The 25,861-nt window shown below is 49.5% G+C and overlaps 1 protein-coding gene and 1 long non-coding RNA gene across 7 annotated transcripts in view; one reads left to right on the top strand and one right to left on the bottom strand.

The window, feature by feature from the left end:
- LOC120953931 (serine/threonine-protein kinase tousled-like 1) overlaps positions 1-25,861 on the bottom strand; it is a 68,670-nt gene that overhangs the window by 7,106 nt on the left and 35,703 nt on the right. The window contains exon 1 of one of the 6 annotated variants that reach the window (XM_040374366.2): positions 150-1,943. The exons of the other annotated variants lie outside the window; for them this stretch is intronic. The gene's annotated coding sequence lies outside the window, so the exon portion shown is untranslated. Of the gene's footprint in view, positions 1-149; positions 1,944-25,861 lie in introns of those variants that run through there. 6 annotated transcript variants of the gene reach the window in all.
- Positions 5,382-8,319, top strand: LOC125907233 (uncharacterized). The gene is made up of 2 exons (XR_007452520.1): positions 5,382-7,692; positions 7,829-8,319. It is a non-coding gene; the product is annotated as an uncharacterized LOC125907233 (long non-coding RNA).

Genomic DNA, 25,861 nt, shown 5'->3' with positions numbered 1-25,861 from the left:
CTTTCTCTCTCTCCCCCACATTCTCTCTCTCTCTACCATCTGTTTCCCTTTTCTCCGAAAACCAACATAAACACACACACACGCGCGCGCACGCACGCACACACACACACACAGAACAGGCGAAATAATTTCAAACACTTTTCTATTACCGTATGGACAACATGGCTCCCTCCTTTTGCTCCGTGCGCTTCGTACGCGACCAAACGGTAACAAACGATTTGGCCGGGTCGATGTGGAAGCGACGCGAGCACGATGATCGAGATTCAGAGTCCTCTGCCTTCTCGCGCTCTCTCGGTTTCGGTAACGTGACGCGGGTTCGAGGCGCGACAACTACGTCAAATAGCGACAAAGCCAACACAATACACACACACGCACAAAATCGTTTTCCTGCGGTACCCCCACCGCCGCCACCACCTTCACACCCTTTGGTACTGGTTGCTCCCGTGGTCTCGAGCTCGACACCACACTAGACGTTCGTTTGATTTGACAACTGCGGCTACCTACATGATACGCGTCTATTGCACCCACCAACAAACAAAACCTAAAACGGCCTGTTCAATGGCGACAAATTGGCGTAGCATGTAGCCACACACACACACACGCACACAGCATGCAGTAGTGTACCCACTTGTACTTGTCGAGCGTGTAAAGCCCGCGCAGACAAGAATTTTCACACAACCCCACACAGACACAAGAGATAACACGCGCGGGGTGGCAAAAGGGCGAGAGAGGGTTGCTGGGTGAATTTTCTCGAGCTGCACACTAGTCCAAACACCTCTCCTCTGCCGCACTGCTGCTTGTCGATTTCTTTCTGCTTCTTCTTTTCTTTTTTTCATTAAAGTTATTTGTTTGTTTGTTTGTCTGTTTGATTGTTTTTGACACGAGGTACTACACCGCCGCACGGGCACGGACGAGAGGAAGCGGCCGCAAGCTTCCCAACCCAGCTGGGGGACCGGTGGGGGAGTGGGGGTGGGGGGGAAGGCAGGAAGAGCTGAGCTGTGAGGCTTGGATGTATAAAATCGGTGCCCTTTCGTGCCCGACCAGCCGTCGTTTTCGTCGTCGTCGTCACGGGCAGGCTACACTTCAACACTGGACTAACTGCTTCTCTTCTCTTCGCACACCGAGAGATCGGGACGAGACTGACTTTACACACAAACACAACAGCACCGAACCCGGTTGACAACGTGTGCGGAACCACACAACCGTCATTCTCTCTCCCTCTCTCTCTCTCTCTCTCCTTTATTGTTTCTCTTTCTTTCATTATAGCAGGCGGTATATTTTTATTTCCCCTGTTTTTTTTTCCCTGTGTATGTGTGTATACGTCTGTGCCCTATCCCGGTCTAGCTCACGCGTGTGAATGAGAAAGTAAAACGCAGAGAGCGGCGAGCACGCAGAGACGCAGGCGTGCGCCTTCACGCGTACACCAACACCAGCATGGTACGGCATTTGGCCGACTGGTCAGTGGCGCTAGTTTGCTCACACTAAGGGCTGCTTCCATTTGCAATCACACCTCACCGAACAAGCAATTGAATATATACAAATTTGTATATTTATGTCATTTCGATAAGATCGATAACGAGCTGTTGATAAGGCGCGCCCGTTGGGACATGGGAACTGTCAAAACAAAATGACGGAAGCGCATTTGATGATGGCTGAAAAATAAACCGATCACAAAAACTCATTGTATGTGCCTAATATGGTTCTATTAAATACCTACATTATCACATTTTAACACACAAACACACAGTTGAACTGCATCGTTCGGCTTCGATTTAGCTCTGTGTGTGTGTGTGTGTGTGTGGATTGTGTATGATGTTTCGCGTACTACAATTTCCCCTTTCGATCACTGTTCGGGACAGACGGCGGCAACGGTTCGCTGCTCAATTGAGAGAGAGAGCGTTAGCAGCGTACACGCACCCGCCGCAGACGAAACACGTCGGCAGTATAACACAAAAAGAGGCTCTCTCTCTCTCTCTCTCTCTATCTTTCCATCGTACAATCTCCTCGACCTTTTTTATTGCCCATTTTGCTCGGGCCATCGCTTTGATCCTTAACACTTTGCGCAATTTTAATCTCCATATGTGTGCTAGGCTCTTTCGCTTCTCTCCGCTCCAGAGAGAATGTGATAGAGAGAGAGAGAGGGAGAGCTCGCGGCGGTGTGGAGCGATCGTGGCGAAATCCCCAGTGAGCCCGTGAGCAAAAAAACGGGGAGCAAACTTGAAGCAGAGCAGAAAATATAAATAAATGAATAAAAAAACACTATCAAACCTATCTGCGCCGGACACGGGCCGCCCTCCTCCAGTTGGCGAATTGTAGGCACAACAAACCGCCGCACACCGAGTGCCCTAACACACACTCGCACACTGAAGGCAGTGGTTGGGCCCATTTGCAGGGGGGGCCACCACCAGACCGAGGGAATCAAACCCGTGGTGTGTGCGCTTCCATATTTGTGTCGCGTTTAAAGAGATACTTCTGTGTTTTAATGTATGCAACGCGGCGCGATACGGTTGCGGGGACGCAAAAGCACAAACAATTCAATTTCAAGCCCCGGCAGGGCAAAGGTGTGGCAGCAGCGGAGGTGATGGGGGAAAGGGGATTGGATAGAATGAAAAAAAAAAAGCAACAGAAGGCTACCCCGAAACGGAACACGTTCACCATACCCTACCGTGGCGATGATGATGGTCGGCCAACGCAATCGGAAGCAATATGGCTGACGGAGGCACAGACGCACACAACACAAACCGCGACAAGATGGCGAACGAAGGTGGGTCGCGGGACAGGGCTATGCGATACAGCCGGTCCGCCGCTTTCTTTTCGGCCGATTTGTGGCCACTTCGTGTCTTTAAGTCAGTTTATAATAGGGAAGGGGGTGGAAGAGGCACACGATAATGGCCACTTTCATTACGAACTTTCTTAGCACTATTCGTACCCCCCCCTCCCCCCCCCCCCACCTCCACCCCATCGCTTTTGTTGGGGAGATTTGGGAGGCTGTCCGCAAAGGCGCCGCCACAATGCATCACTGACAGCTGTCACAGGGGCTACAGCTCCCACCCGCTGGCCGGAAGTGTCCGCGTCTGTTTCCAAGGCCCATCCTGAAACTAAACAGCCCCCACCAGCGAACGATCCGACGACGTAGCAAAGGTTCGTCGTCTCCTTCGGAAATCGGAAATGGTGGAAAAATGGCAGCCGCCAAACGGTTACTAGGGTGGTGAGTGAGTACATGGCCGGCGTTTTTGGTGAGCGAAACAACCGGTGGCGAAGAAAATAGGTTTCGAAAGTCGACGAACTCTCAGCAGGGAAAAATGCTGCTTGAAAAGCCAAGTCTTCCATCATTTCGTTTTGCGTTTCTAAGCGCACGAGTGCCTAATGTGCATCTTGTAGAAGGTATATGGCAGCTCTGAATCAAACATCGCTTGTGGTTGTGGCATTTGGAATCAATGACCTTCGTGGCTTACCAGTGATTAGACATCAAGGAAGCTGTATGGCTGCAGTTCCTAATTCAGATTTGTTTTAGCTATTTGATTGTATGGAGACATTGAGTTGATCGTTCATCATTGGACACATTTGTCATCTGCGTCTTAATGTCTGGTACATTATCATTAGCAATGAATTGGCTGCTAGACTGCCTAAATTATATAAGAAGAGTTAAAGAATATCAGAGCTTGAGTTGAACACTTGGTGTTTTGGATGTTCTCCATTGTGTTACTTTGATTTAGTTTCCAAATGACAAAGGTCTCTCTAACCTGTAGAATCCCAGGAAGTTTGACTTCACTGTTTTATTTCATTAACACTGTTCGAAGCTTATCCAGAGCTCTGGAATATATCAAGAGATGAAGAATAGAAGACTAAAACCAAATTACTGTGTAAACAGAACATTAATGCTGTTGCCATGCCAAGGTTGTCGCTATCGGAATTTCCATTATTCAAACATCCAGAGAGTGTGAGAGAGAAAGAGAGCATCAGCTTATTCGCAAGCGGAGCAAAGTACAACCAAATGGAGCCTACACTACAGGCCTCTTAAAAGAAAATCTGCTGCCCAGAGATCGGAACCGCTACCTATTGCTTTATCAAGTGTACCGTCAGTGTGAGTGCCCCGTTTGCTGCGAAACTCCACGTTGCGAGGAGAGCAATGAAAATCGAGCTCTGGTCACTTGATCAGTTGGTGCGGGAGGCCGGCACAAACGACGCACACGCAAAACACACAGACACAATTGCGCAGAGAGGTGGTGGTGGTGGCAGCCACACGGATCAATTGACGTCCCATTTTGCCGACCCAGCACGTACGTGCGCGTGCGAGAGCGGAAAAAGAGACACCAAACATCGGTATCGGCTGGAAAGTTGTCCAATCTGTTATAAACCTTCTAGACCCGGTTCGCGCACACACACACACACATACACGAGCGGAGAGGCCTACTACTAGAGGATGGAGGCCTTTTCTGCCTTAGTTTTTCGCGTATTTTCCCATGCAACGAGTGCTGGCACACACAGTAAGGTTTCCCGGGAGGGGAGCTTGAGCGCTACCCAACTGTAGCTGAGAGATGTAGCGGTGAAGCATACCAATGATTACTTGTGCAACAATCCCTGGTGGGACCATATACACACTCCCTCTCAGACACACGCCGCCGCCTCGATCTAGTTCCTCTTCTTCAGGGTTTTTTTTTTCTCTTCATATCGATCAATGCTCTCAGACAATCGATCTGATAGTGTATGTACGGTGGAGACTAGCGAACTAACCCCGAGCAGTTTCAGTTATTGCTCTTCATTAGACGGAGAAACGTTAGGGGTCGTTGAATGACGGTGAGAAAACATTGACGTAAAACGTTTTTGTTGTTTGCCATCTTCATTTTGATTATGTGATTGCTTCAACTATCCACGCTATCACAGTGTTTAAGAGGTTCAAGACCTGTTAATGACATGTAGACTTCCTACCAACTACTTCCAACAAACTCTTTAGTCTAACCATGATACCTTTTACACTTCCTAACCTACCGAGGTCCTACCGGAGCCAGGTCGGACGTAAAACCATCCATTCTTATCTGGTTCACGACAACCTTTATCGTATCTTGAGTCACCATCCGCTGTTGGTACGCACATGACTTTCCAAATTCCATCCGCCGAAACAACCGAAAATTGTGTGCCCGAGGAATTCGATTCGACCCTTTAGGCACACTCAACACACACGAGTGTCTGTGAGTTTGAGTGTACCCAACAAACAGTTACGGAGCTGGGGGGGGTTGACCATCAGGGTATGAATTGTAAATGCGATTGAAGGGAGCTGTAAGACCCACCGCACTGCTCAGGGGGTGGCGATAGCTGTGCTCTCGATACATACTTGCCGCGCCTGATTGCAACTTCAGCGTCTGCCCAACACCCCCCCCCCCCCCCCCCCCCGCCAACCCACTTACGCGCACACACTAGTAGGACAATCTCGGAAGCAAATATTGGAGATTGCAGCACCACCACACCAAACCACCAGTGAAAACCTCCAATCCACACACACACACACACACACACTCGCAGGCAGAGCCAACTAGGCAATTAATTTATGGATCGTTATCATTAGCTTGATCAGTGTGCTCGGGCACGAAATAAACTCTCCTTTCCTTACCGCTCCTCCTCAGCCAAATCTCAAAACCCCTCTAACGACCAACGACCACGGAACGAAACGTCCCCACCCAAGTCCAGAGCGCCCAGAGAACATCACCCGGCAAGGGGTGGGGGAAGTGGACGAGGGTTGCTCTTCCCAAGCACTAGCCGGTCACAGCGGAAGGCACTAATAGTCTCACCTCGCCGTGAGTGTTTGTGAGTTTGTAGTAGGGTGCAGGCACTGCGACTACGCCTATCCGACGAAAAGGGCGACTAGGGGGAACATTGGGGGAACGGGTTGCGGAGGTTCGGCCGCAGCTGCATACACACAGCAGCAGGGCAGCAGGGCCGTGCGCACACGGCGACCCGATGCAAATGAGCGTTAGTGGGGAAGCTTTGTCTTAGTTTTTTTTTTTTTTCACCCCTCAGATATACCGCGCGTACGTCGCTTACTCCACCGTCACGCGCCGGTTGTGAAGCAGCGCTGAGCACGAGAGAACCCGAAGCATTCCCAAAACCTGCACACACGCACACTGCTATCTGGCTAGCCTATTAGACGGAGACATACACACACACACACACTCTCTCTCTCATTGCGCCTCGCAGCTCCTTCCGCTTCCGCCGAGAGGTGGTTTTGCAGGCTTTCGCAGCGAAGATGGTCTCGAGAGACACGCGGTGCAACGATTTTGCTGCTTCTGGACTCTCAAAGAGAGCGAAAAAGAGAAAGAGAGAGAGAGAGAGAAATTACCGCTGTATGTCTGTGTGTCTGAGTTGGTACTTTTTTGGGCCTACGGGAAAGGGGTAGGAGTTCAAAACAGTCGATTTGAGGCACTGCGAGTTGTGCGAATGCAAACTAGCATCGCGATAAGCGACGTAAGAGCTAAAGGAGATATGGTTAAGAGACATCCAACCATTTCAAATCCAAATGTTTCACCAAAATTCGAAACTCCAGCATTATCATGAAGATATACGTGCTAAAAATACCATTTCTCAAGTGAATTGGAGAGAAAAAAACGTCCACGATGACGTCGTCTCCGGTAACGTGCAGGCCCATCACCGCTTGGCAGATTTGCGCCCATTAAGCTGCCAGAGTTACAACCAATTAAACGACCCAAGCACAGGCGGCGGTGTTATTATTTTCGCAACGAATGTGTGAAACCAATCCGCGCGCGCTTGCTGCAAAACCCTTCCGTTTTCCTTCCGCTCTAGTTTTAGTGTAAAAACAACCCCCGTCGGGTGATATAAATACCCTGCGGGGTCATGTCGCCACCATGATCGATCCAAAGGAATGAACAAAAAAAAAAACAAAAAGAAACAAGCATGAAACGCGAGTGCCGTAAGCTAATGCCATCATTATTCAGTAGTCACCACCACCACAACACTACTAGCGCTGCTTTGCGAGATTGTATCAAAATGTGTTGCAGAAGAAAAAAAAAGAGAGACAAATTTATACACATACACACAAACAGAAAACATCAAGCGAAGCGCACACATTTCTTTTAAGGTCATGTTCGTAGCAACAGCACAGCAGCAACGGACATATACCCAGCGATCCGCTCCGTATCATTCCAGGCCCTTACACGCAGCATGTCTGAGCCGATACATTGGTGTTGGTGCAAGCGAGCTACTATTTTGCTGTCAAGAGTGAGAGAGCCGCAGAACGAGAGAGAGAGAGAAAAAGATAGATAGCGAGAGAGAGAGAGAGCGCCGCGCGTGCTTCAGTGAGATCAAAACAAACCATAAACGTTGGAGACCAACACAACACAGCACACGCACCGGCGGCACTGGTAGCTCTCTGTCTGCTCGTGACTTCCCCAAGGCACACCCGGCGACACCCACTGCTGCTGCAGCTGCTGGTTTGACCGGTGTGTGGGCACCAAAGGAGTTACCCACCGTGCGGAGAAGCGCAACACCAGTATGATTATTCGTGTTTTGGGAATCCGCCATACATTGCGCACACGGAAAGAGGTGCCATTTTATTACTGCCATCTTGGTCCGGACGTTCTGTGTAGCGGGGGCTCTGCCGTCCTTGACGGGCGGAGTTACGTGGATTGCTATCGCTACCGACACATCCCCGCAGGGGAGGGATTTCGGTTGTCTAAAAAGGTGAGTGACTACAATCACTGGACACCACGAACCCTCACATTCGCACAAACACACTTTGGCTTTGCTCAGCTGTGTACAACCACCGCTGACTGTCGATCTTATTACAAAAAAATGAAACAATAAAATCGGTCACCAGGAACACTTTGAGGTCCTCTTGTGCGCCTCTACAAGCTACTGGAACAAGGAACGCGAAGCGTGTAGCGTTGATTCGCCTCGATAACGAGAGGACCTCGTCACCCACGGAGATCTGTCGTTATCAGATGGCAGATGACGCAATTGGACTGCGCTTCAACAAACCTGGAAGTCACTTCCGCGGCCCCTTAATCTACCACAGCATCGGTAGGAGGTGTACTCCGCTGCTCACGCCGCCATCATCCCACCCGCCTTTTTTATTCGGTCTTATCGTGCCTAATTAGTGGCTAATGTGTTGCAATCATCATGGCGCCCGCCCGATTCAAAGGGGACAGCCATTCCCCTCTCACCTGATGGACCACCCTCCTCCCTCTTTCGCCCCAAACAATCTGTGGTGTGGCAAAAAGCAGTGATCCTTTCATCGCCGCCATCGATTATCGCGTGGTATGTAAAAAAGAAATAGTAATAATGAAAAATAAAACACACACAACAAGCGCTTCCACTGTTCACTACCCCGAACGAGTCCCGTAAACACACACACACACACAAGCACAAAGCAGAGAAGATGGGTGCTAGTGGTGACACGTGGAGACAGGAGGGAGGGGTCGCTGAAGAGGCATAAGAAAAAGGTGATTTATTCGATGGCGTTCGGGAGCGAGCGAGCGAGCGAGCGAGCGATAGTGCGCGCGCGCTTGCTCCCACCGCCATGCTTTGCGGAGACGACGAGCGCACACATTAGTGCGCACTTCATTTGCTGCTGGTGGTTAGTGCCGAGCCGCGGTCGCGTTAAATGATTGAATGCGTAATATATACAGACAAACTGAAACTGGGGAAACGAAACGGGTTGCGAGACGGAGGAAGCAAGCGGGCATATGCGAAGCACAACCCGGCGGCGGCAGATGCTACTCGCGCTGGTTAAGAAAATGGAGAAAAGCAACAAGCAAAATGTAGGGAGGGGGGGGGGGGGTGGAGCGAGGAAGAGAAAGAGTGAAACCATCGAGGTAAGAAAGGAGGAAACCGATGAAACCGACCAGCTCTTGGATAACAAGAACAGGGGAAGAATTCTAAAAGACTAAAAGAAAGAAAACGGCAAAGAAAACAATGAAGAGAGAGACACACACACACACAACCGACGAACGGGAGCGAACGGCCATATTTGGTAAAAACAAAGTTCTGGTAACTGGAAAGCACCTCATGAGATCACCGGCATCGGGGGAGGTGGTCAGGTCATTTACAAACTACTAAGCGCGTGAGTCAACTGTACAGCTCATCCATTTTGTGGCAGATTGATAAACCACGTTTATCCCATACCGGCCCTTCAGTAGATCGTTCAATTGATCTTGTGCCGGGGCTTGTGGTTTTAATTTGCCAAATAATTGCACGTTTTCTATCTCCTGTTTTGCTGACTAAAATTTGCGACAGGCAGCAGGTTAGGCGACTTTACGTTCCATACATAAAACCCTGTGCAAGATGATGGCAAATTCGGTTTTATTGACAACCCCCACACCCCTCGCAGCAAGATGAAAGGGAAAGTTCGGCCGGACACCTCACCCGACAGCATCATCATCATCATCATCACGATGACGCGGATCTGCAAGTGGGCGCGCAAAAATCTGCCGCTTTGTTTAAGTTACATGCTTTGTGCATGCGTGTGTGTGTGTGTGTGAACCATCCATTTCCTTCCATTCGCGTCACAGCGACCCTTTGCCGACCAAAAACCCGACCACTGACGCAAATCTCGCCGCATGTGCGTGTGTGCGCCTGTGTGTACGGAGCAGAGAGGCATGGTTGGGGGGGTTGTGAGGAACGAGGAAGGGGGGGGGGGGGGGGGGTGGCGAAATTGTGTGTGTTTTCTTCTGTTTGTGTTGCCCCGTTCATTTATTAACTGCGCAAATGTGTGCGGTGTGTGTGTGTTGGGTTGTGCTGGTGAGTTCCAGATTTTGACGTTTCTTCACTTGCTTTTTCTCCATTTGAGTGATTATTGCGGTATGGTAGTTTTGGTTTTCTTCTTATTCTTCTTCTTATTCTTATTCTTTTTCTTTTTCTTTTTCTTCTTTTTCTTTTTCTTTTTCTTCTTTTTCTTTTTCTTCTTCTTTTTCTTCTTTTTTTTCTTCTTCTTCTTTTTTTCTTCTTCTTTTTCTTCTTCTTCTTTCCATTAGTGTGGATTCCACATTTGAGCCAGAAAACCACCCACCTACACCGCCATCACCTGCCGATTAACAATCGTGCGGTTGACGCTTCTGCCATCAACCGTGGAGAGTCTAGCCGAATTGAATAGTTGCAGCGATTATGGCATGCCGTTGTCCTACTTAGATTATGTCATCATCCTACTTAGACCAGCACGAGCTCTTATTCGTCTCCGCACATTTTACTTGGACGGACGGAACTTTCTTCACAAGAGTGTTTGAAGAAAAGCAAGATGAAAAAAAAAACCGCACTACGCGAGGACACTCACATATCCTCGACACAGACACACCGGATTCTCATAGTTGTCCAGGCTCGGGAAGACGTATGTGTTGACCATATCAAACCACCCCCCGCACTGGGCGTCCGCCATTTCCCATATCCCTCATTTCTGCAAACCCAATTCAAAACGAAACGCCCACATTGCATGGCCCTCCCTTGCTGCAGACAACACACGCAAGTACACGCAGTAGTGTACGATTATAGGGGGCTTAGTAGCAGCTTCTAGAGGCATTGTCGGTGGGCTGTTTACAGACGTCACTCATCAGATTGCTCTATTGTGTTGTTAGCAGCAATACGACGCAACAGTAATAAGTAATAAGGGTGATACGATATTTTTCATCTTGAATAACAAGCATACTGTATTTTGACGGCAAATTATTCTCTCACTGACAGCTGTCATCGATCATGACACGACCACTTATCCGAGTGTTTATTTAGGTGACATTATAAAGCTCTCATCATATTTTATAGCAAAGGCCGCAAACTGCATGAGCGTGTTTTCCCATAGAAAGAATTAAAACGACGCGTTGCCTGAAGTATGAGCACGATTTCTCCATGTCGAGCCCGCCAGTGACCAAATGGCAATATGCATAATCCGTTCGCCTGTTCATCCGAGCCTATTTTTCACTCCTTACGTAACGACAGCCATCACCCAAAGGTAGGTAAGCACACAATCCCTAGCACGCCCTGCTTACTCGGCGTTTATTTGCGCTATGAAACAGCTCGGCACAGTGGGCGCAAAAGTCGTCCGGCAGCAAGCGGGCAGGAGGGATGAACCCCTCCCTTTACGCATTAAATGTTTGGCCAATTTTCCCCGCCGCCCGAACGTCGGGAAGCTAATGTGTGCAAAGGCATTGTTCTAATCCAGATGGCCTCCTGCCGCTTCTGCGTATGTACGCACGCTTCGCCCAGAACCCACGGGGGGCAGTGCAATGACGCATTCCGGAAAGGGGAGGAGGAGAAGCATGGTGACCAATTTCTGGTCTATCAAAATGCGAGGGGAGGAGGAGGGGTCGGGGAATGTGTGGGCCCAACCAAAAACGCATCGCTTCACGCTAGACACACGGGAGCTGCTGCTGCTGCTGCTGTATATACGCCGTGGGCAGTGAGCGCAAGAGCAAAACTTTGCCTACCTCCTCCAAACACCCCAAAAATCCCCTGGAGGTTCACCCACCGACTAGCTTTGCTGGTTGCTGTCATCGCCGGCGAGACGACAGTGAGAGCGCAGATAAGGTTTTATGCCAAAAAAAAACCCCCAAAAGTACTTGATTACGCACAAGAGGCCGTGTTCCAAGCAGCTTACCGAGAGGACCGAAAGAGAGAGAGAGAGAGAGAGAGAGAGAGAGAGAGAGAGAGAATAAGATGAAGAGACAAGAGAGCGAAATGTAGACCCTGTTTCGATGGCGAAATCAAAACGCATTAGTTGCCGCTTCGGTAGCCTTAGAGGATATGGCTTGGTTGGAACAAGGATCTGAACTTTCAAAAAGAAGACAAAAGCATAAACAGAGGAAAACAGAGCGCAACAACATCCTTCTTCCAGAGTCCGCACATAAAATGGTGGCATGTTTCATATGCAACAGAGAGAGAGAGAGAGAGAGAGAGAGAGAGAAAAAGAAAAAGAGTGGAAGAAATGACATCAAGGACAGCGAGGACACAAAGGGATGACGGGCGAGGCCAAAGAAGCAACCCCCGGGCAGAAGGAAGGCAGCGAGCAGGAAAAGAAAAAAATCAGGCACAGCGTAAACACACACACGAAAGTGGCCACATGATTTTTCCGCCGTAGAGAAGAAACAGGGGGGGGGGGGGAGGGGGGGTTACACTGACCGGAGGGAGCGAAGAGAGAAAAAGAGAGAAACCGGCCGTGAGGTAGAAAAAAAAATCGCACAAGGAAGGAAACGGGACCGGTATATCCTGTTTTCGTAGGGGCGCGCGCATTTTGCGGGCCTTCCGAGAAGGATGATCATGATGATGATGCTGATGATGATGATGATGATGAGACTGCTGACGCTTGCTGTGGCGGCTCGCGCGAACCATAACCATTTTCCCGACCTTTTTTTTGTCATTTTCCTTCTTGTCGCCCTTCCTCCCGCGTGCCCACCGCCCGATCGCTTCGGTTCTTCACCGCAGTGTGCGACTACCACCACACACACACACACAAACAGAGCCCACGCAACGCACACCACGTCCGCCCGGGAATAGGTTGCTCTAATTTTTATTCAAAGAACCAGCTTGTTTGTACTGTTGGTCGCAAAGCATCAGTGGCTACCGAAAGCCTTTCAGGATAGCAAGAGTGAGAAAGAGAGCGCAAGCGATAGAGTGAGCGATGAACACTCGTTCTCTGTTCGTGGTGCTACGCTCTTCCTTCAGCGGCATTATGTACGCACACACATCTGTCGCATTGAACCTTTGTGTGATCCTTTACGCAGGAAGAGAAATGAACACGCGCGTACGTACCAACAACAACGCTGCCACAACGGACACACAAGAAGGACACGCTGTCGCTTGCGCTTTACATGCGTTTCCGGAAGGGATATGACTTTCGTGCCTTCTTTAGATGAGAGAAAGAGTGAGAAATAGAGAAAAAGAGAGAGAGAGCGAATTATAGAGAGAGAGAGAGAGAGAGAGAGAGAGAGAGAGAGAGAGAGAGAATTAATAGAAAAATGAGAGAGCAGAGAGAGAGAGAATCGTTCTTAGAGAGCGAATAAACGTCTGGGACAGGAAAAAGGAACACCATCATCACTTTTTCCCGAGAGGGGTTCGCCGTCTCATCGCACCGCAAAGAGAAATGTCCATTTACGCTGGGATGTACCAAACAAAGGAGAAAACACACAGGGAGACATTTTTTCTTCCTCTTCCTTTTTGCAGTTTTTCTGCTTTAAGGCGACACACAAGGATTGCTTGTAAGCTGTTAGGGGCAGTGTTGCGAACGGTGACGTTCATCGACATAAAATTGTTAACATTCATTCGATTTGAAGCTTCCCATTCCCATCTCTCTCTGTCATTTGACATTCCCGTCAAAAAATGTCATTTGACATGAAGACATTTTCAAGATACATTCATTTGACATTCGCCAACCTGTATGAATCGTGAACTGTGTCGTATTGCAAACGGCCGTATTCATGTCAAACTACAACAGAGCGTGCGGTGCAAAGGCTTTCATTTCACTAGTTTTTGCTATTTCACTAGAATTCAGCGACGATACACTTCATAATCCTCCGATCGTATCGATTTGTGTTGTTCAAAAAATGTCAAATGACATTCAGACTACATTGTTTACATTTCATGTCATTGCATCAGCCCTGACGGTAGCGACACGAATGAATTTCGTTTAATGACAGTCGTGTCGTGGAAGCATTGAATGTCATCAGCCAAAAATTATTTTGACCGGCTGTTTACGGTGACTGTCATGAAAAATGTCAACAGTTAACAACACTGGTTAGGGGTGCTGTGTACAGGGATTTTGTGTGTGTGTGTGTGTGTGTGTGTGTGTGTGTGTGTGTGTATGTGTGTGTGTGTGTGTGTGTGTGTGTGTGTGTGTGTGTGTGTGTGTGTGTGTGTGTGTGATACACATTTGCATCTTTTTATCATTTTCTTACCTTTTTTCAGTTAAAAAAATAAAACTAAAAAAGGCTATATCGCATTTTGTCACTTGCGAACATGAGTTTCCCAAAACTCAATGTGACACAAACACCCAGTAATATGAAAATAAAGGAAAAAAAAAGTTACACACGTTACAGCACGGAGCACACAAGTTGCACACACAAAAATAAAACAAGCGATTGCGCACCTCTCCTAGCTCCTAGCGCTGGAAGTTATTTTAATAACAAAAAATAGAAAGGATACACCTTCGTTAAAGAAAAAAGAGCAGAGAGAGAGAGACAAATAGAGAGAGAGAGAGAGAGAGAGAGAGAGAGAGAGCAAATATGCCAAGGATACACAGCGTGATATCCTTAAAGCAACGGATGCCGGAGCGCTCACGGTAAGGTGCGCTTTCAAAACAGGGATATAAACCCAGCAAAACGGGCCGCTCCTAAGGGTTTTTTAGGGAGGGGGGGGGGGGGGCGCGAGGGAAGAGCAGGGCACTTGCCCTACCGCCGGTTCCGCTACTTTCTCGAGCCACTTCGCCAGACACAGAGCCCATCGTCCGTATCGATTTAATGTATGCATGTATAACACACAACACGCCGCGTGTTTCGCAAAAAAAAAGAAATGCGGAAGCCACTCAAATTTTGACCATTTTGGCAAGCACACACAGCGGAGCACACACTTCACTGCATGCCCACTGGGAAGGGAGGTGGAAATGAGCATACACATATATACACGCACATACAGACACACCGAAACGGTATAACCATTTTGCAAAGAAAGCAAAATATGGATGCAGCAAAGTGAACACAGCCATAGAATGGAAGCAATGCTCCGGGGACCGCACGGCGAACATTCCACGCGCGCGCTCTCTCTCTCTCTCTCTCTCTATCTCTTTCTCTGTATGTCTCTCTCATTGCGTACATTGGCCACCAACCCACACACCAATCTTACCCTAAATGCAGGCAATGAAGCGTGTAGCCAACCAGCGGCAGCAAAGAAAATGAGAATGAAATATAAAATACACACACACACACACATACACAGCAAAGCAGCAAGCACAAAATATGCAATTCCGCTACTGCTCTTCCCGCTTTGACGTTGATCCCGATCACCCACCTAGATTGAGCGGTTCGGGGGAGAAGGGGCAATTCCTTTCCACCCTGTTTCGCTCCGGACGAATATCCGTCCACCTTCAGACACTCTGTTCGGGCTTTTCTTTTGTGAAACCTAACAACCACTTCACGATTGCCGCGAGTGAGTGAGAGAGAGAGAGAAAAGAGGTCTGCCCAAGGAGCATTTGGGAGGGGGCGAGGTTTCTCATTCTTTGGTTTTGGCGTGTCCGTTTTCAGCAGTTCACCAAGCGGCAACAGCACCTTTTTTCTGCCCTTGCTGTTTTTCTGTCTGCTTGTATTTGTGTATGTGTGTGTATGTGTGTGTATTTATGTTTTCCAGAGTGCGGCGCGCGCGGCCATGGTAATATATATATATATATATTTTGCTGTCTATAACTGGAGCTCTGTTGGTCGATTGCTTTTGGGCTTTTAAATCTTGGCGTTTTTTTTTATGTTGTTGTTGCCTTTTTTGCTTTTTTTCCTGCTGCCATTCCCATCTGCAGCCCATCTTCTGCCCACACCGAGCAGGTAGAGCAAAAAATGAAATAAAATAAAATAAAACCAGCAGAGTGTTTTCGTGTGAGCGGTGCTTCTCTCCAGCTAGTGACCCTCGCACCCCGAATGTCCCCCGCCCTGTTGTGTGTAGCCGCACACATTTTCCTCTTTTTTTTTTGTTTTTTTTTTTTTACTTTCCCGTTTCTTAGTTGCGTGTCTGCTTAAATCTTTCCATTATTTTTTTTTTGCCCTCTGTTTTCACAGTACGGTTGCTTGCTATTTGTTTGCTATTTAAAACACGTACAGAGACATATAACCTGCTGCTCTATCCGCGTTCTCAGTAAGGTGTCTTTATTTCTTTCTTTCTTTTCTTTACGCTGGTTCAAATCCAATTTTATCGATGCACACACACACACACACACACACACTCTTGTGGGGTGGGAGAAGTATGGTGGTGACAGAATACTGCCTGCTTGCTGCCTACGCTCACTAGAGGGCGCTCTTTAAAGCACTTTGATTTTGTCGGGGATTTTGTCTATCTTTTTCGTGTCTTTTGCAACCAGCCGAATCTCCTGTTGCGGCAGCTTCAACAACGTCCCCCGGGGGGTGGTATCGACAACCAATCCCATCGTCAACCGGAGCAGCGCCAGAGTTGAAAGGTCGCAACAACAAAAAATCGCCTATTAGACCCTTAACCGACCGTTATTAAACCCGATCACAATCAAGAACTGACCATTTGAGTTCCCTCGTTTTCTTATAGAAAGAGGCAAAAACGAAGCATATGGATCGATGTCCGACACACATACACACACACACACACAGTCGCGGACATCGATTTCTAGCGTCAATATGCACAACACGAACCCAATTGAGCTCTCATAGGGGGAGCTTACGTCTGTCGGTTAGCATCGAAGAAAGAGTACGAGTTTGTGTGAGTGTGTATGTGTGTGTCGCTTTCCATAATTCTATTCCCCTTTGCCAGCCCTTCCTCCCCCTCTCTCCACTTCCATATTAGGGTTTATCAAGAATTTATTTATTTGCGTTCCAAAGCGGCCCGAGAGACCGTCAGGCGAGGACATTTGGGTGAATCCCCCTTTCCACCCTTCGCCACTGCCAGCCCCGGGAGCCACCGCTGCATCCCACACACACACACACACACATAGACACAAGTTATCTCGTCACACGGACCAGGGAGGGAAGAAAGAAGCACGGGAGAGGTTAAAACGCGCCCTGCTAACGCGACCCTGCTTTCTTTAGAGGAGGAGGGTTGATAAACGCGCGGCCAGCAAGCGCGGGGGGGAGGGGAGGGGGGCTCACGCGGGCTCACGAGATACACAGAGCGCGGGCATGCTTACCGCGCGGTCCGAACCGGGCAAGAGGAGGGAAGGGAGGTGCATAGGGCAAGGAGAAGGCGAAGCTAGATAGTATGTGCTCGGGCACGTACCTATAAATATTAAACGCTATTCGCTTGAAGTTTGTGTACACGCGCGCGCGTCATTTTCTGTTCCATTTCTACCGCACATCGCACCGCCTCACCCCTCTGTGATCCCCCCACACCCCCCTCGCTCTCCTTCCTGCTGCCTGTTTCGACACGGGTATGACACGGCTTCCACGAGACCCAACAACACCCCCGTTGGAGCAGCGAGAGCTCCCCGGGGGAGGTGGCGACGAAGGGGTGGGGTGGAGGCGTGCAGTGGAGCAGTAGCAAAATGGCAAACTAATGGCACGACCGACAGCACACTCACAAAATGGCCGTCATCGACCACTGGCGCTTTTCTACTGTGCTTACCTCTCTCTCTCTTTCTCTTTCTCTCACTGGCTCTCTGTATGCCTCAACCCCTCACCTTCCCGCTCCCTCCCCCTCATGCTGCAGTCATCATACACATCCACGTGATCAAATGGTCGTCGGCACCGGCACCGATAAGCGCACACACAACTCCGAAGGAAAGGCGGAAGAAGTGGTGGTGAAGGGGCGAGGGGTCGAGGAAGGGTGAGAAATGCAGACAACAGCAACAACAACTCACCAAACTGACAAAACAAAAAAACAAAACAAAATTGGGGAAGGAACGAGGAGAGATGGATCGAGAACCGAAGAGCTGAAAGCGAAAAAATCCACACCAGAAAACAACACAGCACACACACACACACACACACACACATACACACAAATTGGCCCACCAGCCCATGAGAGGAAGCCGAAAACAAAAATCGATGAGCGGCAGGCAAGGCAATATAAACCCCCAAAAAACACATACACCGAAGAAGAAGCAAAAAAAAGGGTTCTTCGGGCGCCTCCTACTGCCCCTGGGAAAGGTCCCAAGAGAGGGGAAGAAGGGAGGAGAGGAAAGAAGGAAGTACAAGCTGCTCCAAAGACGGCGGATTTCAAACTTGAACGGAAAAAGGGCACCCAACCCCCCCTATCCCCGGGGCCTAGGGTTTTCAATGTTTCGTTAGGTCATGTGTGCGCGCAAAATCACGCGAAGAAAGAGATGGTTTGACGGAGGGGGGGTGGTTCAGAAGAGAAATTAATAACCCCTCCGAGCTCGGAGACAGGAGGCAACCAGAGCAGTTGGTGTGTATGTGTGTGAGAGCGCGCGGCTGTAATTCCCTACGGTGCACACAAAAACCGAATCTAGAGGACCCCACAAACACGGACGCGCACACTGACACTGCCAAGAAGCAAAACCAGTCACCACACACCGGGGGACGGCTTTCGTCAGGCCGGCCCAGCCTACTACTACACTGCCTGACACTGCCTACCTGGCCCGCCGCTGGGTCTGATTTATGCGAATTTTCACCTTCGTATTTGAGATGGGCCGTGTTTTTATGCTTTGCGCCTCGTGCCTTGCTGCTTTGCCTTGACGCTGTGCTCGCTCGCGGGACAGCCCTTGCGTTTAGGGGGAAAGGGAAGGGGGAGATGGGGGGAAGGTAGGCAGGCACGCAAAAAAAAAAAAAAAAAAAACAAAAAACAAAACTGGATATTTCAGCAACGCAATGTCGAGAGGCGCAAATGGCAGGATGGCAGAGGGCAAGTTGGCGGCTGCTGCTGCTGCTTGGCTCTGATCGTTCAAGGACAGACCGAGACATTATTGAGGTGAGGTTATGATACAGGTGTGCAACAATGCGGCTTGTGATAAGGCAAGCCAAGGGTGTGAGAGAGAGAGAGAGAGTATGCATGAGAAAACAAGAAACAGAGAAGGAGAGAAAACAGTTCGAAATCATCTCCTTCCTTTGTGGCCTTTCGTTTATTGATCCGTTTGGGGGGGGGCGCGCAATAGAAGACAACGCACCGAGAGGCTACAATTTAATACCAAAAAAAAAAAAAAAACACCAATGCATCGCTACTTCTTCTCGCTACCTTTCTCCTAAGCAAGCGCCGTGAGCCGCCATCTTGGATCGGGCAGCAAAGACACGCCGGTGTATATCTCCCGAAGGTGGTCGCTGGAATCGTTTTTTGCTGCTGTCACAACAATCGTCCAGGGCTGTGACAAGTACGGCAGTTACGTCACACGTGTGTACTAGTAGTAGTAACACCCCTGTACGATGTGTGGACAAACATTGCCACACAAAAGCGACACGACTGGTAAAAGGTCATGTTGTCCAACGACACTTTTGCACACACAAACACACACACACACACATAGATAATTGCACAATTTTGACAGCTGTCATGTTTGGCAGATTGCGCTATATAGTGCATTGACGTTCAGGGGTTTGTTTACAATTGTATGAACAACCCAAAACCCACTAATCAACTTTCGCAATGACGTGGGGATTGCGTTGGTACCGTCGCATTGCCTCTTTCTTCCAGTTTCTGCCACGTTCCCTTCCCTGACAGCGAACTCGACTGGAATGCGTGTTGTACTCTTTTTTTTTCTATCAGTTTTCTCCTCTTGTCTTCCCCCTGCGCTCTTTCTATTTCTCTCCATCGCTCACCATGAGTATCTCTTTCACTTTCACACAAATGCTCGGGGGGGGGGGGGGTTCATCTTCCCGGTTCAGTGCACAGCGGGCGAAGCACAACGCGCCTAAAGCGAATGTCAAATTTCCAACTCTCCGGTAGGCGTAAAAGGCGGCCCTCGGTAATAAGGGTCTTTGCCGTTTTCCAACACCGTACTGTCGGTACTCGGACCCACCCCCCCCCCCCCTCCTTCTCCCCATCTCCATATCCCCTTTTCTCACATTCTTCCCTATCAACACGCGATAGGGAAGGGACGGTGGAACATCGGAGCTAAAGCCCATGGATAGTCCCATTACATTCACCACTGCGCTCCCGCAACACCATCCGCCTTCGTCACCTTCTTCGACTCCCTTCGACACTCAACCACGAAAAACAGTGTTTGCCGATGGAAGTTGCCAGTGAATCGAGACTCGGCAATAATTAATTCAAACCTTTATACACTTACACGCACAAACTGAGAACTGTGCAACGTGTGTGTGTGTGTGCGTCCGCTTACCGGAGCTAGAGATTGGTACGGACCGTTCGGTGGGACTGTTTTGTGGTGTGTCAGAACGTGAAGGTAGGATGGTGCGACCCTCCTTCGCTTCGTGGCCCTCCAAAAACGCATTTTAGTCTACACCCGTGTCTCTCACCCAAAACAATAGTCACATCGAGATGGGACTTTTGCCGCGTATGGAACGTGTGCGAGTGTGCAAGTCTATGCTGCAACAACGCCACAAACCACACCACAGAGGACAGAGAGCACTAAAGCATGCCTTATGGAAGGCAGAGTACACTAGCAGGTCCTAGCGAAAAGGGGAGTCTGTAGTACCTAAAAGCAGCACCCCGGACACACACACACACACACACTCGCGCACGCACTCGGTTTACAGATTTGAAGAAGCACACCATGCTACCACGGATAAAGTGGACCTTTCTTTCGCTCTCTCGCTATAAACATCGTTGATGTGAGCTCCAGTTTCCTTCGGCAAGCCCAAGGGAAAGAGGAGAGAGGGCGGGCAATAAGTTCCTTCGACTGCCGATCGCGACACTCTCTTCCACAAACGAACCTTCTCGCTGGGTGTTTGCTGTATCCGCAGGCCTTCACTCTATCACCTAGCCTCAAATCGCCCAGACTCTCTCTCTCTCACTCTCTCTTCCTTTAGGTCCGTCTTTCTTCGAGCAGGTACCGCCACTAACAGGCTCCAAGAAGCTGAAAATAGCAACGGTATGGAAAGTAGCGATAAAGTCCAAAGATCTTTCGTTAAGCTTCACTCGCATCTTTCTTTCGAATTCAAATCACATGAAACTTTCTTATTCCATGTAAAGATTCTTTCATATGAATCATTCCTAGTGATTCATTCACAAAAATGTTTCGTAAGGATTCATTCTAATGGGGTTTTTTCGTCTTAAAGATTCACAAATCCAATTCTTCAGGATTTATTCATACGAATCTTCTGTGATTAGTGTTTTGAATCACGAATCAAACATCCAAAGATACATGATTTTGAAATCATCCTCAAATCTCGTTAAAGAGCTAACGTTTGCAGTAACCAATCTATTGTCGAAGGGATCCGATGTGATTCCTTTGAAATTCATGAATCTTTTGAGCATCACACTTTTGATATTCAGGTCTCTTTTGAAATTAATGAATCTTTTGAGATTCATGACTCTTTTGACATCAAGGACTCTTTTGAGATTCATGACTCGCTTGAGATGCAGGACTCTTTTGAGATGCATGACTCGTTTGACATACTTTCAGAGTCACAACACTGTAAAACAACAACAGCAGCATTGCAGATTCAACAGCATTGATCCTCTTTGAAGATTCATTTCAATTCATGAGTCTGATTGCCAGATACCCATCCCTAGCCGAGCGATGTCTTAAAAGCTCGCTGACTGAGCGTTCGGAAATGAAAGGTATTTACGCTCTTTCTCTTTTCGGTTTGGCCGAATGTTTTTTTTTTCTTCTTCTTCATCTACTTCCTCCAACACATCCGCTCCCCCCCCCCCCCCCCCCCTTTAGACAGTTTCCTTACGTGTGCTTAGTTTTCTCGTTCGAACGGCCGCTTGCCGCCGATGCAAAATCATATGCCTCCACCTTCCGTTCCGGCCTCGCCTGCACTTTCCAAAATGGGTAGGGAGGGTTTGGCGGTTTCGGACGGTCACACCACGAAAGGGCAGGTACAAGAACCGATAACCACACTTTATAATTCACTCGCTGGAGAGAGAAAGAGAGAGAGAGCGAAAGACCATTGCAGACGTGCGTGAGAAGGAGAGAGATAATAGCAGAAGAATTGGGCAGCGGCTAGAAGAGGTCCGCGGTGCACCGCTTTGCTCCAACCCAATCTCACGCAAAGCCGCCCAGGCACGACCGTCGTGATCCCGGGGGCTCGGGCACCATTTTTACCAGGGCAACGGGAGCAGCAGCAGTAGAAGAGGGACCTGGGAAATGGGGTGCGAGAGGGGGTAGGGGTTGTTGGTGCGGCTGGTGGAGTGCAACGAAACCCGTGAGAAACGAAGGCGCACAGCCGACACGGAGGAGACTGGGATGATCCACAAAATCTTGTTTCCCTTGTTTCCCCGTTGTTCACCGGCGCTCTCGCTTGCTTGCTCGCTCTCTCTCTCTCTCTCTCTCTTTCTCTCTCTCAGGCTTTTCACACACTGAAGCAGCCCTGATTTTGCGTTCGCCGGGCACACAAAAACCGCTACTCTAAAAAACACCCCGAGAGCCGAACGCACTACGAGCGGGGAACGGAGTGGGTGGGGATGGGGGGAGGGATGGGAGTGTGGTTGGTAGAGCAAGAACACATTTCACACAAAACCGGGCGCGACAAGCGATAGAAGATGCCGCACGTCTATGAAATATGTACCAAAAGCCCGAACAGGGAAGAGGAAGGGGTGTGGTAGGGGGGGGGGGGGGGTTAGGTAGAGGAGGTTGAGGTGGAAGTGTGAAGCATATAGCCGGACCCAAGGAAGGTGAAAAACGGGAAAATCACGGAGAGGGGAAAGAGGTGTTGGGGGTGGGTTGAAGGGGTGTGGGGCGGATGACGGACGTAGATTCATCCCCTCACCACCCCACTCTCTCCCACCGCCCTACGTCTGTTTCGAGCGCATATGTGATTAGGCTTTCGGTGAAGTCCACCCAACACCCCCCCCCTCCCCCTCCCCCCTCCCCCCTCTCCTCACAAAGCGCTTTCGATCTAGCCGCGATTCACCACCCAACAATGGGGATGTGTTTATATATATATATATATATGTGTGTGTGAATGTGTGCGTGTCTGTGTGATCGGCTGTATGCGAGCCCTTGTATCCACCCATCCATCCCCACCGACATTCGCTAATGGCCGCAGCAATACTTCACTCCCAGAGCCATGCCCCACTCCACCACCCACTCCACCCACAATTCGATGGAAAAGCTCGTTTTGTCTACAATCAAACTAGGCCTCGGAAAGATCCAGCCCAGTGGTAGGTGGAAAGGTGCCGGAGCGGGAAAGGAAGAGAAAGGCTGCTGTAGGCACCACCAACACCGTTTGGCACCACACAGCCATGCGCACTCGGGCACACGGGGTACGGGCTCGTGTGCTGCTGCAAGTGCAGTTATTAAAAGCCCCCTCCCGCAACACACACACACACACACACACATACAGACACGCAAAGCCTTGCCACAAAGGCCCGATGACCATCGTCTGGCAAGGTATTGGTCCGTTCCGCTTCGGTCTGTGTAGGAAGGATGGCTGGGACGGACGGGCGGGGGTGCGTGGTGATGGCTTTTCGCGATTCAAAAGCCCAAGAGCACACAAACAGAGCCTTGCGCACACGTACTCTGTAGTCTTTTCCGCAGCACCTACGCGGCGGTGAACCTCTCTTAGAGTAAAAAAAAGAAGTATGCGCCTCACAAACACAAAAAGCCCCACCGAACTCTCTTTTCAGAAAACGAGTTGACAGCACGCGCCGGGCCGAACTCTGGCAGGATGTGGTTAGGGTCTTCGCTCAAAGGATACGAGTCATCATCGCCCAGAACGCCATAGACGTGTAGAATTAGGGCACTGGAAAGACTCGAAAAATTGTGAAAAGTTTCACCAGACATTTCATTTTCGAATCATTTCACACTTTCGACAACATATGGGCACCTAATATGTGTGCGCTGCACCCCAAAAGCAGCGGGACTATAGCAATCTTCACTGCTAAGTGTCTAGACTCTAGAGTTTGCCAGTCCGAGCCGATTACAACGGAAGTAGGGAAAGCCTGGATGCTCCCGTTGCTCGATAACGGATGCGCTGGAGAGGGAGCTTTAAATCAGATGCTATCGCCGCAGCTTCTCCACTATATGGTCCAATGCTATTTGTAATGAAATGTTTCACTTTATTTTTATCAAAATGTTATCAAACTCAATCCAGGGAACCGTAGTTTCTCGCACATAATGCATCAAAAAAGCTTTTTCAATGTCTACTAGTAAGTTTACATTGGTTAACGTATTGCAATCAGGGGAAAACCTTAAGGTGTCGAAACTACCCCCAGTTCCCCCGGCTGGTAATGTGGTGTCTTCCATCTGCTTTCCTCACCACGATTTTCTACGCCTGCGGAGAGGAGCGGGTGCTAATAACTTTTTCCCGTCTAAGCGCATAAGACTTCCCTCCAAACACACTGTTGTACTGCGAACTTCGCTGACGTCCACGCTTGGTTGCTTCTAGTGCTCCACAAGGGACCATCCCCACCATTTCTAATTGAATATCGCCGTCCGCCCTTAGCGATACCACATACACACACACACACGCACGCACACACTCAGCCCACGCGACACTACCATCGCTGACGTCAGCGAGCGACAAGGAGCGCCGTTTGTACCGATGGAAGACGATACGGGAAGGTGTCTGAAGCCGAATCATACACAACACCCAGCGACCCAAGGACCGCGAGCGAAGAAGGGCAGATGAGATGAGTGGAACCGCTGGCAATGGTGGTGGTGGTGGTGGTATGGATGGCGTGTCACTGCCCACCTCATTTGCCTTTTGGTCTTATTTTTGGACAGTGTAGGAAGACTACATTGTTTTACACCTGGCAACGAAGCGAAACTTCACTGTTCGGCTTATGTGTGTGTGTGTGTGTGTGTGTGTGTGTGTGTGTGTGTGTGTGTGTGTGTGTGTGATTCGGAACACTCTCTTTGCTCTCTTTCTATTGCAACTTCCGAAACAAGCACTAACAAGCATCATCCGCTAGCGCCTATCGCTCGGAAGTTGTTGGAGCATCCAAGATTCGCGGAGATTGGCGCGTCTCTCAGCAAATTCAAACGTTCCAGAAACGGGGCCATTGCAATGAGACAGGAGTGGAACCTACACGAAGATGGACCTAACCGTGGTGGTGCTACAACATGTTGTCCTTCTGCCCTTCTTCCAGCTCTCTCTCTCTCTCTAGCACAGACGTGCATTAAAAGCATGACGGATCGTCAGTATCCGGGCCTAAATAGCTTTTTCCCCTCGCTAACCACTGCCTCTATGTCACACTGGTTACTAACGGTTCGAGTGGAATATTCCAGTGTACCACCGCCGCCACCGCTCCCACAACCACCACCAACACCCACCACCTAAAGGGTGGAGGGGGGAGGGCACATCAAATGCAGACCGCACCAACAACAAGGCACGAAAACACACCAAAACAAAACAGCAAAACAATAATGACCCCCGTACAAGCGAGCAGGAAAGAGAGAAAGAGAGAGAGAGAAAGAGAGGGAGATGTAAATATATACAGTGCATGTAAGAGAGAAACAATCGCCCCTCTTCGCATGCGATGATCCCCCGTTCAGCCACCCCTGTTTGATTTATTTCTCCACTCCGGCCACAGCCGGTCTCCAACGCACACACACACACCCGGTCGATGATGGCCCCTGCGCGACCCCAGGAGAGAGAGGAAAAAAAATGGAGATTGCATGAATGGTTTGACGACCAAGTCCCCAACCAAGTCGACGGGACAACACACGCTTCTGCCCCTACCGCACCCACACGCACACACGCAGTGATTTCACATTCCTCGCTAAAATACCTCGATCGACACAGTGCTTGCCTCCCAACCCATCGCTCTCGCTCTCTCTCACCCCCCGTCGCTTGTGACGCGTTTGAGTCTCTGCGTGTTTTGCTAACAGCAGCCCACCGCGAGAGTCTGTTGTTTCAGCCGCAAAAATCTATTCTTATCGTCCACTCCACCACTCCCTCCCCCCCCCCACCTTTCGTTTTACCCAACTGGCTCTCTTCCTACCTGCTGCGTGTTTGAATCCCCTCCTGCGCCCATGCCCACACCAACCACCAGCCCGCTGGGTAATCGATCTTGTTACCGATTTTCAAAAGCACACAGGCACGAAACCGCGACCATTCTACACTACCCATACTACGGCTGTCTTTGTCTCTTTCTCGCCTCTATACCTTCCTCTCTGTCTCTCTCT

This window comes from Anopheles coluzzii, chromosome X (genome assembly GCF_943734685.1).
Source record: "Anopheles coluzzii chromosome X, AcolN3, whole genome shotgun sequence".
Lineage (NCBI taxonomy): Eukaryota > Metazoa > Arthropoda > Insecta > Diptera > Culicidae > Anopheles > Anopheles coluzzii.
Note: the sequence above shows the minus strand (reverse complement) of the source record. Positions and strands in the feature narration are given on the sequence as shown.